The sequence below is a fragment of the Mustelus asterias genome, chromosome 23 (assembly GCF_964213995.1).
Source record: "Mustelus asterias chromosome 23, sMusAst1.hap1.1, whole genome shotgun sequence".
Taxonomy (NCBI): Eukaryota; Metazoa; Chordata; class Chondrichthyes; order Carcharhiniformes; family Triakidae; genus Mustelus; species Mustelus asterias.
This window is the reverse complement of record NC_135823.1, coordinates 14,802,185-14,817,871: the sequence shown is the minus strand read 5'-3', so window position 1 is coordinate 14,817,871 and position 15,687 is coordinate 14,802,185.

Genomic DNA, 15,687 nt, shown 5'->3' with positions numbered 1-15,687 from the left:
GAAAAGATTTACTTGGATGCTACCAGGACTTGATGGTTTGAGTTATAAAGAGAGGCTGGATAGACTGTACTGTTTCCCCTGGAGCATAAGAGACTTAGGGGTGATCTTATAGAGGACTATAAAATAATGAGGGGCGTAGATCAGTTAGATAGTCAACATCTTTTCCCAAAGGTAGGGGAGTCTAAAACTAGAGGGCATAGGGAGAGGGGAGAGATACAAAAGTGTCCAGAGGGGCAATTCTTTCACACAGAGAGAAGTGAGTGTCTGGAATAAGCTGCCAGAGGTAGTAGTAGAGGCAGATACAATTTTGTCAATTTAAAAAACGTTCAGACAGTTACATGGGTAAGATGGTTATAGAGGGATATGGGCTAAATGCGGGCAATTGGAACTAGCTTAGTGGTTAATAAAAGGAGCGTCATGGACAGGTTGGGCCAAAGGGCCTGTTAGCATGCTGTAAACCTCTGACTCTACGACTCTATTAGCCATTGTAAATTGCCACTTAGTTTCCAAAGATGTGTAGCTTAAGTGGATTAGCAGTGGTAAATTGTCCCTTAGTGTCCAAAGATGTGTAGGTTAGGAGGATTAGCCGTGGTAAATGAGCAGGGTTATGGAGATAGGGCAGAGGAGCGGGCCTGGGTGGGGTGGTCTTTCGGAGAGTTGGGCCGGATGACCTTTTCTGCATTGTCAAGATTCCATGGGCAAGGTTCTTCATTCCTAACATAAACTATTGTTTTAATTAATAAGATTTGGAAAGAACAGAAATGTAGCAATGAAGCTTTAAATGTCTACTTCCGATCAACAGTTTTTAATTATATACATCTGTCTCCACGATGTGTTACTGCCAATTGTGGTTTCCGTCTGTAGATCAGCCTCACTGCTGTCTTAACCTCATGGTACCCTATCAGATTTTCCAAGTTAAACTGCCCATTTTATTCCGCAAGCTAGGATTCAAACCTGAAAGCATTTCATTATCATAGAATCATAGCACCCAAAAACTGAGACCAATCAGCTCATCATTATCTGTGCCAGCTCTTTGAAAGAATTCTTCTGTTCATTCTCCACAGCCTTACAAATTTCTCCTTCCCTAGTATTGATTTTGATTTATTATTGTCACATGTATTAGTATACAGTGAAAAGTATTGTTTCTTGCAAGCTATACAGACAAAGCATACCATTCATAAAGAAGGAAAGGAGAGAGTGCAGAATGTAGTGTTACAGTCAGAGCTAGGGTGTAGAGAAAGATCAACTTAATGTGAGGGAGGTCCATTCAAAAGTCTGGGAAGAAGCTGTTCTTGAGTTGGTTGGTACATGACCTCAGATCTTTGTATCTTTTTCCTGACAGAAGAAGGTGGAAGAGAGAATGTCCGGGGTGCGCGGGGTCCTTGACTATGCTGGCTGCTTTTCCGTGGCAACAGGAAGTGTAGACAGTGTCAATTGGGGGGGATGGGAGGCTGGTTTGCGTGATGGATTGGGCTGCATTCACAACCTTTTGTCACTTTGTGCGGTCTTGGACAGAGCAGGAGCCATACCAAGCTATTGATACAAGTACCTTTATGTTACTATTAAATCTGCTTCCATTGCTCTTTCAGGTGTAATGACTCACTGCTTAAAACATATTGAGCCCAGGATATTTTTGCCAATTATTTTAAATCCTTGTCTTCTGATTATTGACTCTGTTGCCAGTAGAAATAATTTCTCCCTGTCCATCCTATCAAAATCGTGTTCCAGACATTCACCACCCTCTGTGTAAAAAACTTGCCTCGCACATCTCCTCGAAACTTTTCCCCACGCACCTTGTCTTTAGTGAAATCTGATATTGCTGCATCTTTTCTGGATAATGTTATGAAAGAGAACATATAAAAATCAAAAGAAAGAAAGTGCCTTTTATGATCTCAGGATGTCTTGAATGCTTCACATCCAACAACGTACTTCGAAGTGTAGTCATCAATTTGAGGACAGCAACTTCCAACAAAGAGATGGGCGACCAGAGAAGCTGTTCTTGTGAAACTGGTTGAGGGCTACATCTCCCACTACTCTGTTTAGAATAGAATCACAGAATTTTACAAAAGGTGGCCATTCGGCCCATTGTATCCTATTGTGGACTCGGTTTGTCAGTCTCTGTGATGGTTGATGATGCTGGTTTGAGTACATGTAAGAGAAGACACCAGTTCCTGACATCTAGGACACTATCTGATTCAACCATGTAACTGTTTGGCTATTTCTGACTGTTTGGCCCGGCCCCAGAGTTTGCGGGCGTTACGGTCATAGTATCTTTTTCCTCTTTGCCACCATTTCATCAGGGCTGCTGGTGAGAGGGATCATGGTTCTGGTACATCTGGAGAACATTGTCTGTGCTGGTGAGGGCAGACTCTCTCTTGGCAGATTACACAGCTTAAGTAATGCAGTGTGGAAGTCTGTATTGTCACAGAGGCATTTTTCGAGAAGGTGCTTTGCGAAATGTACTGCCTGCTCCACCAAACCATTTGATTGTGGGTAGGTGGGGTGTGAGGTGGGTGCTTGTAATATGTTCAAAAAATGCCATGTGCAGCAAAGTGTCTCTTTAGCTTTCAAGGGGCGGCACGATAGCACAGTGGTTAGCAGTGCTGTCTCACAGTGCCAGGGACCCGGGTTTGATTCCCGGGTTGGACCACTGTCTGTGCGGAGTCCACACGTTCTCCCGTGTCTTCATGGGTTTCCTCCGGGTGCTCCAGTTTCTTCCCTCAGTCTGAAAGGTGTGCTGGCTTGGTGCATTGGCCATGCTAAATCCTCCCTCAGTGTACCCGAACAGGCGCCGGAGTGTGGTGACTAGGGCAATTTCACAGTAACTTCATTGCAGTGTTAATGTGAGCCTACTTGTGACACTAATAAATAAAATAACTAAACTGCTGCTCTTCATATCCGGCAGATAGTCAACTTCATACCAGCCTGAGGATGAATCTACAAGGACCAGATGTTGTCTCCCACTCCACTCAAATATATCTGCCAGTGCAAGTAACCAGGGAAGGTCTGTAACCTCATGGAGATCCAATGGTTCTTTAGTTTGATGAGGCTTGAGCACATTGCATGGTGCACATCTGGACACTTCTCCCTGAGGGCCGGTACATTGTTTTCTTTGACCGGTACTTTGTTGCTTCCACCCCTGGGGGTTCTTGGTGGAGTTGCTGGGTGCAGTACATTTGAAGAGAAGAGGGGATGACGAACCTCTGGCCATGCAGGATTAGTCCGTCTTGCATAGTTAACTTCTCTCTCCTGGCGTAGGAAGTGCAGAGCTTGTGGAGAAGCTCCTTTGATATCATGGACATGCTTTTCATGATGGGTTCATGGAGCTGCCTGCATGTGTGATCTCCTTGGAGGGCAGCTTGTGCTCCTCAATTCTGTGGGACGACAGCACTTGAATTGTCACAATATCAATGTCCTCCTTATGATCTGCATGCTCAGTGCTGGGTGAGAAAGCCCTGGCTAGGGTATCGGTGAGTTATAGCTCCTTACTTGTAGATCACACTGAGGCTGTAGTGTTGGAGATTAAGCATCATCCATTGTAGATGTGCCTTTTTAACAAGAGTGATGAGAGGCGAGTGATCAGTTTCAATATTGGCATGGTGGCTATAGATGGAGCCATGAAATTTCTGACATGCGAAGAACAGGCAAGAAGTTCCTTCTTGTTTTGGGCATAGCGAGTTTCCATGTCAGTTTCCTTGATGTAAAAGGCACTGGTCTGTCATTCTGGATACGAATGGCTCCGAGCCCATGCTGAGAGGCATCAGCTGATAAGAGTACAGGCACTCGGACATTGGAAGTATCGTAGCACTGAGGGATTGACTGCAGATCCTTGGGTTTGTTGAATGCAGCATTGTGATGCTCCTGCCAACACCATTCTACACCCTGCTGGAGAAGTTGACAGAGGTGTCCAGTTACCTCACTGTAACAGGGAATGAACTTTGATAGATAATCCATTATGCTGAGGAAACCCTGCACAGCCTGCTTGTTCAGAAGAGTGGATGTTTGTTGCATGGCCGCCGTCTTGTCCAGGTCTGACTTCACACCGTCAGCGGTCAGCAGGTGGCCCACATAGGCTGACCCTGGATCTGCATTTAGCAGGGTTGAGCTTCAACTGTACAGTTCTGATTCTGTGGAGGACCAAGCGAGATGTGCATCATGTTCTTGCATAGTGTGATCCTGAACCAGGGTGCCATCAACAATGATTTCACAATGCTGCCCATGCAAAGAGCTGTTGGAAGACCTCACTAACAGTGGAGATACCATTGGGCAGGTGGAGGAACCTGTATCTACCCATACGAGACATGAACATAGTGAAGATTCTTTATCCAGCGGGATTTGCCAATTGATTTGAATCCAGGATGCTGAAAATCTTTGCATTGGGAATGTCGGCTACGACCCATTCAACCATCGTCATAAGATGGTGGGGTATCAGAAGTGCTTTATTTCAGGTGAACTGGATCAGTGCAGATCATGACTGTCCATCTCTCTTTACTGCAGCTACCATCACAGAAACCCACTCTGCGACCTCCTCTCTGGGGGCTTTGACACCTAGTCTTGTCATTCTATCCAATTCGTCATCTACCTTCGGCTTCATGACAAAGGAGCAGAGACAGTGGGAGCCTCTGAGTCGTCCACCCTCATGTGATAGAATCATAGAATCTCTACAGTGCAGAAAGAGGCCATTCAGCCCATCGAGTTTCCACTGACAATAATTGCACCCAGGGCCTATCCCCATAACCCCAGGCATTTATCCTGCTGATCTCCCTGGCACTAAGGGGCAATTCAGCATGGCCAATCCACCCCAACCCGCTCATCTTAGGAGTGTGGCAGGAAACCGGAGTACCCGGAGGAAACCCATGCAGACACAGGGAGAACATGTAAACTCCACACAGACAGTGACCCGAGGCCGGAATTGAACCCAGGTTCTTGGCACTGTGAGGCAGCAGTGCTAATCACTGTGCCACCGTGCCGGCCAATAATATCACAATCAAATTCACAGTATTCTAGAATCTCTGGGGCTTGGTGCTGTAGGTTGTGCACATCCAGCCCACGGTGGATTCGCCCCACCACGGCAAGTGATGACATTTCAATTCAATAAAAATCTGGATGATGACCATGAAACCATTGTCAATTGTCGGAAGAACCCATCTAGCTCACTAATGTCCTTTCGGGAACGAAATGTGCCATCCTTACCTGGCCTGGCCTACATGTGACTCCAGAGTCACAGCAATGTGGCTGACTCTTAAAAAGACATCTGAAACGCACTCAGTCCAAGGGCAGTTAGGGATGGGCGTGGCAATGCCCACATTCCATGAATGAATAGAAAAAAAAAACAAGATTTACTTTGTTGGTGGAATGTAGTTCCCATAGAAGCGGCTTTGACAATACATTGCATCGACCCTGCTGTCGATTTTGACATCAAATTTTGCATTGTTGTGAGCAATGTTTAACGTTGTGAATGTTTCACCATTTTCCATGATAAAGTTGACACTTTTGCAGTAGAATGTTTTTTCAACTCATTTGTGGGGCATGGGCATCGCTGGCTGGTTCAGCATTTATTGCCCATCCCTAGTTGTCCTTGAACTGCATGGCTTGCTAGTCCATTTCATAGGCAGTTAAGAGTCAACCCCATTGCTGTGGCTCTGGAGTCACATGTAGGCCTGAACAGGTAAGGATGGCAGAATTCCTTCCCTAAAGGACATTAGTGAATCAGATGGGTTTTTCCGACAATGGTTTCATGGTCATCAGTAGATTCTTAATTCCAGATTTTTTTAGCGAATTCAAATTCCAGCATCTGCCGTGGCAGGATTCGAAGCCAGGTCCCCAGAACATTAGCTGAGTTTCTGGATTAATAGTCTAGCAATAATACCACTAGGTCATCGCATCCCCTTTTGACTTGATTTGATTTGATTTATTATTGTCACATGTATTAACATACAGTGAAAAGTATTGTTTCTTGCGCTCTATACAGACAGAACATACCGTTCATAGAGAAGGAAACGAGAGAGTGCAGAATGTACTTTTACAGTCATAGCTAGGGTGCAGTGAAAGATCAACTTAATGCAAGGTAAGTCCATTCAAAAGTCTGACAGCAGCAGGGAAGAAGCTATTCTTGAGTCAGTTGGTACATGACCTCAGACTTTTGCTTCTTTTTCCCAAAGGGAGAAGGTGGAAGAGAGAATGTCGGGGTGCGTGGTTTCCTTAATTATGCTGGCTGCTTTGCCGAGGCAAAGTGTAGACAGAGTCAAGGATGGGTGGCTGATTTGCATGATAGATTGGGCTACATTCACGACCTTTTGTAGTTTCTTGCGGTCTTGGGCAGAGCAGGAGCCATACCAAGAATACTTTCTATGGTGGATCTGTAAAAGTTGGTGAGAGTCATAGCTGACATGCCAAATTTCCTTAGTCTTCTGAGAAAGTAGAGGCGTTGGTGGGTTTTCTTAACTATAGTGTCAGCATGGGGGGGACCAGGACAGGTTGTTGGTGATCTGGACACCTAGAAACTTGAAGCTGTCGACCCTTTCCACTTCGTCCCCATTGATGTAGACAGGGGCATGTTCTCCTTTATGCTTCCTGAAGTCAATGACAATCTCCTTCATTTTGTTGACATTGAGGGAGAGATTATTGTTGCCACACCAGTTCACCAGATTCTCTATCTCATTCCTGTACTCTGTCTCCTCATTGTTTGAGATCCGACCCACTACGGTGGTGTCGTCAGCAAACTTGAAAATCGAATTGGAGGGGAATTTGGCCGCACAGTCATAGGTATACAAGCTGTATAGTAGGGGGCTGAGAACACAGCCTTGTGGGGCACCGGTGTTGAGGATTATCATGGAGGAGATGTTGTTGCCTATCCTTACTGATTGTGGTCTGTGAGTTAGGAAGTTCAGAAAACAGTCGCAGAGGGAGGTGCCGAAGCCCAGGCCACAGAGTTTGGAGATGAGTTTCGTGGGAATAATGGTGCTGAAGGCTGAGCTGTAGTCAATAAATAGGTGATTGACATAGGTGTCCTTGTTATCTAGGTGTTCCAGGGTTGAGTGCAGGGCCAGGGAAATGGCGTCTGCTGTGGACCTGTTGCGGCGGTAGGCAAACCGTAGTGGATCCAGGTAGTCCAGGAGGCTGGAATTGATTTGTGCCATGACTAACCTTTCGAAGCACTTCATAATGATGGATGTCAGAGCCACAGGCCGATAGTCATTAAGGCACGCTGCTTGGTTTTTCTTAGATACTGGGATGATGGTCGTCTTCTTGAAGCAGATAGGGACCTCAGATTGTTGTAACGAGAGGTTGAAGATGTTTGTGAATACCTCTGCCAGCTGATCCACGCAGGATCTGAGTGCACATCCGGGTATCCCAAACGGGCCAGTTGCTTTCCGTGGGTTGACCTTCAAGAAAGCTGCTCTGACATCTGCAATGGTGACCCCAGATACAGGTTCATCCAGGGCTTCCAGGGTGGAGGGCATGCTCTCGCTGACCTTTTGCTCAAAATGGGGGTATAGAATGCATTGAGCTCATCAGGGAGGGGTGCGTTGGAGCCAGCAATTTTACATGCCTTCATCTTGTTACCTCTTATGTCTTGCAGAGCTTGCCATAGTTGGTGGGGGTCGGTGTGGCTAACCTGGGACTCTAGCTTGGTCCGGTATTGTCTTTTGGCATCTTTGGTAGATCTCCTTAGATCGTATCTGGCTTTCTTGTATAGGTCAGTGTCGCCTGACTTGAACACCTCAAACCTGGACTTCAGCAAGCAGTGGGTATCCCTGTTCATCCATGGTTTCCGGTTGGGGATCACACGGATTTGCTTCTTTGGCACACAGTCTTCTACACACTTACTAATGAAGTGGCAGAACCATCAGGAGTATAGACACACAGAGGGACCTGGGTGTACTAGTCCACAGATCCTTAAAGGTGGCAGCACAGGTGGAGAGGGTGGTGAAGAAGGCTATATGGCATGCTTGCCTTTACTGTACGGGGCATAGAATATAAAAGTTGGCATATGATGTTGCAGCTGTATAGAACGATGGTTAGGCCACATTTGGAATACTGCGTCCAGTTCTGGTCGCCACACTACCAGAAGGACATGGAGGCTTTGGAGAGAGTACAGAGAAGGTTTATCAGGATATTGCCTGGTATGGAGGGTCTTAGCTATGAGGAGAGATTGGGTAAACTGGGGTTGTTCTCCCTGGAAAGATGGAGGATGAGGGGCGACCTAATAGAGGTGTATAAAATTATGAAGGGCATAGATAAGATGAACAGTGGGAAGCTTTTTCCCAGGTCGGAGGTGACGAACACAAGGGGTCACGGGTTCAAGGTGAGGGGGGCAAGGTTCAACACAGATGTCAGGGGGACGTATTTTACACAGAGGGTGATAGGGGCCTGGAATGCATTGCCAAGCAAAGTGATTGAGGTGGACACGCTGGGATCGTTTAAGACTTATCTAGATAGCCACATGAACAGACTGGGAATAGAGGGATACAAAAGAATGGTCTAGTGGGCACATGAGCGGCGCAGGCTTGGAGGGCCGAAGGGCCTGTTCCTGTGCTGTATTGTTCTTTGTTTTTTGAAGTCAGTTACTGTAGTGGCGTACTCGTTTTTAAATACTGACCAGTCCACTGACTCCAAGCAGCCCCATTGGAGATCATCCGATTCCTCAGACCAACATTGCACGACTCTGATGGATTTTCCCGCTTCAGTTTTTGCTTGTAAGCCGGGAGCAGGAGCACAGCCTTGTGGTCTGATTTGCCAAAGTGTGGGCGGGCGATAGAGGGGTAGGCATGTTTGATATTTGTGTAGCAGTGGTCTAGGATGTTTGGGCCTCTGGTGAAATAGGAGACGTGTTGGTGGTAACTTGGTAGCATGCTCTTGAGCTTGGCCTGATTGAAGTCCCCGGCCACAATGAACAAGGCCTCAGGATGTTTCATCTCAAGGCTAGTCGATATTTTGTCCAGAGAGATCTTCACGTCCGCCTGGAGTGGGATGTAAACTGCTGTCAGGATAACGGAGGTGAACTCCCACGGAAGGTAGTAGGGGCGGCATTTTAGCGTCAGGTATTCTAGGTCTGGGGAGCAGAAAGTTGCCAGTGTTGCTACATCTAGGCACCATGAGGTGTTGATTAGGAAGCAGACCCCACCTCCCCTAGCCTTGCCTGAGACCGCTGTATGGTCCATACAATGGATTGAGAAGCTCTCTGGTTGTAGGGCACTGTCTGGTAACCATGATGTGGAGATGCTGGCGTTGGACTGGGGTAAACACAGTAAGAAGTCTCACAACACCAGGTTAAAGTCCAACAGGTTTATTTGGTAGCAAAATCCACTAGCTTTTGGAGCGCTGCCCCTTCATCAGGTGAGTGGGAGTTCTGTTCACAAACAGGGCATATAAAGACACAAACTCAATTTACAAAATAATGGTTGGAATGCGAGTCTTTACAGGTAATCAAGTCTTAAAGGTACAGACAATGTGAGTGGAGAGAGGGTTAAGCACAGGTTAAAGAGATGTGTATTGTTTCCAGTCAGGACAGTTAGTGAGATTTTGCAAGCCCAGGCAAGTCGTGGGGGTTATAGATAGTGTGACATGAACCCAAGATCCCGGTTGAGGCCGTCCTCATGTGTGTGGAACTTGGCTATCAGACTTTGCTCAGCGACTCTGTGCTGTCGTGTGTCGTGAAGGCCGCCTTGGAGAACGCTTACCTGAAGATAAGCATGTAAGATAAGTATGCTACCAAATAAACATGTTAGACTTTAACCTGTTGATCTGAGACTTCTTACTGTCTGGTAAAGCGGGAGTGAGCCACCTCTCCGTGAAACAGAGCACACAGCACTCCATCAGTTCTCTTTGGAAAGTGAGTCTGGCTCTAAGTTCATCTAGCTTGTTTTCCAGAGACTGGATATTTGCAAGGAGTAAGCTGGGGAAGGGGGCCTTGGCACTGCGTTGTTTGATTCTCACCTGCAGGCCTGCGCGTTTTCCACGCTTCCTGGAGTGTCTGCTTCTTCTCGCGCCTGGGAGATGGTGAGAGTGGTGTTAAGGGTATGGTTGTGTCCAATAAGGTTCTTCTTCTAACTTTAGTGTAATTTCATTCTTATTTAACTCTGTCGATTTCTTGCGAATGTTTTTATTTAAACAGGGTGGCTGGCCACCATATTTTCAGGACACCAGTTGGGAGGAATTTCTGTGACAGACAGGGCTGAATTTATATCAGTAGTTGCAGACATAATTGCACCCATAATTGATATAAATTTGTAAATGTAGCCAAATCCATCACGCAAACCAGCCTCCCATCCATTGATTCTGTCTACACTTCCTGCTGCCTCGGCAAAGCAGCCAGCATAATTAAGGACCCACGCACCCCGGACATTCTCTCTTCCGCCTTCTTCCTTCGGAAAAAAGATACAGAAGTCTGAGGTCATGTACCAACCGACTCAAGAACAGCTTCTTCCCTGCTGCTGTCAGACTTTTGAATGGAGTTACCTTGCATTAAGTTGATCTTTCTCTACCCTCCAGCTATGACTGTAATACTACATTCTGCACTCTCTCCTTTCCTTCTCTATGAACAGTATGCTTTGTCTGTATACTTTTCACTGTATGTTAATATATGTGACAATAATAAATCAAATCAAATCAAATCAACTTTAATTGTAAGTCTTCTTATTAAAACGGTAAATGTTTGGTCAGCTCACTTGTGCATCATGATTCTTCCTGGATCATACTCTGAAGACCTAAGCTTTAACGAAAGTTATTGAAAACTCACCAAAGATTGAAATAAAAAAAGAAAATAAAAGCTTGTCTAATTCTCTTATTTTCAATTTGAAAATGGTGTTAGAATTATGATTGACATTAATATTTATTGAAGAGTTTTGAAGAATTGTAGTATAATTGTATCTATTTCAAGGGATTGGTATCTTAATGACCAACATTATAGATTTGTCAATGATAAATGAAATAGTACATTGAACGCAGTGAGAAACTGACATTATTGGTCTTCTCAAAATGGGGTTTGGCAAAATAGAAAGGCTTGAATTCAGAGTTTAAAAGATATGTCACTGTGATTTATACTTTCAATAAACATGAGTCCTGAAATGTCAAAGCATTATAATTTAATTGTACAATGTAATTAAATGTATAATTCTTCAGGGAGAAAGGGCACTTAACCCCTTCACTTATACTTTAACCTTATTTGCAGCCACTTGGCACAGATTCCCCTCTGGGATTATTATTGCTGCTGTTTAATTAGGAATATGTGTGGGCTTAGATTTTCTGCAGCAATTGCCCAAATTATATGTAAGATGAAACTTTTATTCAACAAATCGTCAGTCTGCTGAGAAGCAGCAAAATAACTAACTCACCTGAAAGCATTTGAGTTGCAAAGAAAATGTTGTGTAAAGGGCGTCTGGGCCGATCCTCACAAATCTAAGGTAATCAAAGATGATGCCAATTCATGGTAATCAAAACTACCCCACCAAAGCACACAGTTTCAGCCCTTCAGATGAATCGAGTAGGCAAGTTCTTACTTAATCTGGCACCTGTAAATGAACCTCTCTGACAATTGCTTAGGTGTAATAAATTCTCGGAGGCAGAAGTCCCTTCACCAAAATCCCTTTATTTACAATTCTGACAACAGCACACAGAGAGCTTTCCATTAGCAGCCTACACTCGGAGTCCCAGAGGAACTGACACTCTGGGGTTCAGTACAAAGCAAGAGGCTCCCTGATTAGCCCATCAATTTGGCCCTTAATCAGGGATTTATTTTGTTTATTACAAATACATTATTACAAAAACAGTTACAAATATTCAAAATGCGAATATGAAAGATACATTACCAATGGCTAACGCCATCCATTTATCAATAACCTACAATTCCTATCTTCGATTAAGGAAGGGTTCATTGTCGGTTATAGTTTTAAAGGAAATTGCCCTCTAAATACACCTCAATTTACAACTCATAATTTACAAATCTGCAAACATTAGTACAACACAGCAAACTGTACACAACAAAAATAAACATTGAAGCATATCCGTTGCTCTCCAGGGCATTGCCTCCTGGGATTTTCCCCTGCTGGGGGGGAGGGGGTGGGGGTGGTGCGGGCAACCCTCCAGAGGTACTTATGTCTGGGGGTTACACCTTATGGATGTTCGGTCGCAGGGGGAAGAGGGGAGGCCACCCAGACCTACTCTGTCCGGACCCTCCCTTCTGGATTTTCGGCTGGGGTGGTGGGGGAGGCTTTCCGGGGTACTCAGTCTGGGCTACAATTCCAGATTTTCTCCCAGAGAGTGGAGACCCTCCGCTGTTACTATGTGCGGGGCTTGGTCCTTAATCAGGGAGTTCATATTCTAACAGGACCACCTCAATTGCCTGATTTTTAAAAATGTTTTTCCAATTCAATCAAATCAAGTCCAATTCAGAGTCTCAACAAGTTGAGACATTTCCGATCCAAGCTGACAAGACAGGGTCTGCAACCCTTTACCCTGTCTCGGGCCCGATCTACATGAGCCAAGCTGATTGGAGGAGGCGCAGGTCTTCCTCCTCCAAGGCTTGATCTCATTTGCATCTTAGCCAAAAGGCCGAGATGCCGTTTTTAAAAATTGCTTCATATGAAAATGAAGCTTAGATGTAACCTAATGGCCTCAACCAAGTGCAGCATCCGCATAACTACACTTGATCTTAGCCAAAAGGCCGAGAAGCGACTGTCGCATTCTCCCTCTCTACCTGTCCGTTTCCCCTGGGGTTGTCGCTGGTAGTCCTACTCGAGGCTATGCCTTTAGAGAGCAGGTACTGACGCAGCTCATCACTCATGAAGGAGGATCCCCGGTCGCTATGGGTGTAGCTAGGGAAACCGAACAGGGTGAAGAGGCCGTGCAGGGCCCTGACGACCGTGGCTGAAGTCATATCCGGGCAGGGAATGGCGAAAGGGAATCGGGAGTACTCATCTATAACGTTGAAGAAATAGATGTTGTGGTCAGAAGAAGGGAGGGGCCCTTTGAAATCAGTGCTGAGGCGTTCAACGGGGCGGGTAGCTTTGATGAGGTGTGCCCTGTCCGGCCAATAGAAGTGTGGCTTACACTCCGCGCAGACCGGGCAGTGTCTGGTTATAGACCGGACGTCCTCAACAGAATAGGGCAGGTTACGGGCCTTAATAAAATGGTAGAGCCTGGTGACTCCCGGGTGACAGAGGCCATTGTGGAGAGTCTGTAGTTGGTTCACTTGTGCGCTGGCACATGTTCCACGAGACTGAGCGTCCAGAGGCTCATTGAGCTTCCCGGGCCGGTATAAGATATCATAATTGTAGGTGGAGAGCTCAATCCTCCACTTCAGTATCTTATCGTTCTTAATCTTGCCCCTCTGCGCGTTGTTGAACATAAAAGCCACCAAAATTGCCTGATTAAAGTATTTGCACTAGGCAAGACCCAACATGGCAGTGAAGAAAATCAGCAAACTTCATTCGAAAGGATAAAAGGAATACTCATTTCACTCGACATGTTGGCTCACTGTGACCCAGAACTGCGTACCGTAGTTGCTGCTGATGTATATTGACTGGACTAGAAGCAGCACTCTCTGAAATTCAGAGAGACGGTAAATGCAGCCCATCATTGATAGAAGCTGAACAAAGTGTAAATGAGAAAGAACCATTAGCAACTACACGGGCTTGTGAGAAGCCAGTGGACTATGTCTTAGACCTAAACTTTACCAGAGGGACAGCCCACAAACCATTGGTTACATTATTTAATGCTGAAGAATTAGAAAAGATGCTGGCAAGAGTGTAGAGATTTTATTTGAGATGAATGAGATTTGATGCGACAATTGAGTATGTCCAAGGCAAACAACAAACCACACATTGGGGTGAATTTTACCGTCCCGTCCATTATAGGAATTGGAGCGGGCGAGAGGCTGACCATGGAAAGGTCCATTGGCCTCGGATGGGATTTTCCGGTTTCAGGGTGAGCGAGGCCAGGAAACCCATTGTCACTCAATCCTGTTGAAAAGCCTGAACAGGAGAACTGAAATTTTGTCGAAGATGTGGGGCGGGAATTTTCCGGCCGCGCTCGCCCCAAGACTGGAAAATCCCACCTCAGGTCAATGGATCTTTGCATGGATCCATGGCCCACCCGCTATCATCCCCATGGCAGGTGGGATGGGAAAACCTCCAGCGAGATCAGAAAACAAGGCCAGGGCGATTGGTGAAAGCACCATGGCGGTTACCCCTGTGAACCAGCGATGAAGCCAGAAAGTTTGTGGAAGATGCTGAATAATGTAAATAATGTATTCAATACAATCAGAGACTATGGGAGAGATGGAGTGCAAAGGGTTACTGTTAAACATGTAAATAGAGAATCCACATCAGTGATGGACAACCTGTGGCCACATGCGGCTCATCTGGGCTCTGAGTGCAGCTCGTGAGACATTTTGTTAACCGTTGCTCACATGCAGGGTTGCCACATTCCGCTGATTTCCATCTGTGTAGTCTTTTTTCCAACTGGTCTGACTGAAGTGATTCGCATGTAAAGCAGGGGTATGTGAAGTGAGGTGTGTGCTGATTGCTCAAAACATTGACTGTGCAGGCCATGCACTCCCTCTGTATCCAAAGTGTAAATATCTCTTTTGATTTTACCATTTGATGACAGTTCTGTTCATATATGAATGATTAAGCATTTTCTATAACTCATTATGAAGTGTTTGACATGTATTAAGTGTGTCTAATTTTATTCATGGGGTCATGGTCAGTGAACAAGCCCGATTTCAATCTTGCGGCCCACTGAGATGAAGGGGGGCCACTCATGTGGCTCACTCACTAGCCTAGTGTTAAGATCCAGGCCAGAAACGCCAAGGTGGTTTGTGAAGTTAGTCTAGATCCTAACTTTTACATTTGATTTTGGCATTAAGATGGGCATAAGATGTTTCATTCCAGGTATGATACAAGTGACCCAATAGGAAGCTTTTATCAAACAGAGTTTATTTAATAACACAGTTAGCATATGACAAAAAGATTTAGCATAACTTTTACCAATTACAAGACTTACACATGACACAGTGTAATTCTTAACAGCTAGCTATCTCTGTTGTTCCGATTTTAAATCAATACCTCATAGACATACACTTTTCTTTGGAATTATTTAGCACTCAAACAAGTATGCTCACGTGATGTCAGATTTCCGGTTTTTAACAGCTATGGACAGGAATCCAAACAGCAGTTTTCAGAGAAGGATATATCCTCAGGACAACAAAACAGAGAAGTAAACCTAATCTCTAGCAGCTTCCAGTCTTCAGATTTCAGAGATAGGAGAGGATATATATATCTCTCTCTCTCTTTGCAGCTTCCAAAATAGCAACATTCAGACAGCAGAATCTCCAACTCCAGAGAGGAAAAAAAAGAGACACTTCTCTCTCTCAACGCCAAACAGAATCTGAAAGCAGCAACTAAGCTAGAATTCTCTGTGAGAGCCTAGCTATCTCCAGTCATATAATCTGACCTGTCAATCATACCAATCAATCTCTACTCTGTAATCTCGGGGATCACTAAAACAACAGAACGCTGCATTAGTTCAGATTAAAACAAATATTGTATCAATTATACTGATTCAATAACAATAGAGCACACCAGCTGCAGACAAAATGATTCTGATAAAATGCTGGAGTACTTGAAACATCCTGCAGAGAAACATAATTAAAATACATTTCTTAAAGGCACAGTATCACCACAC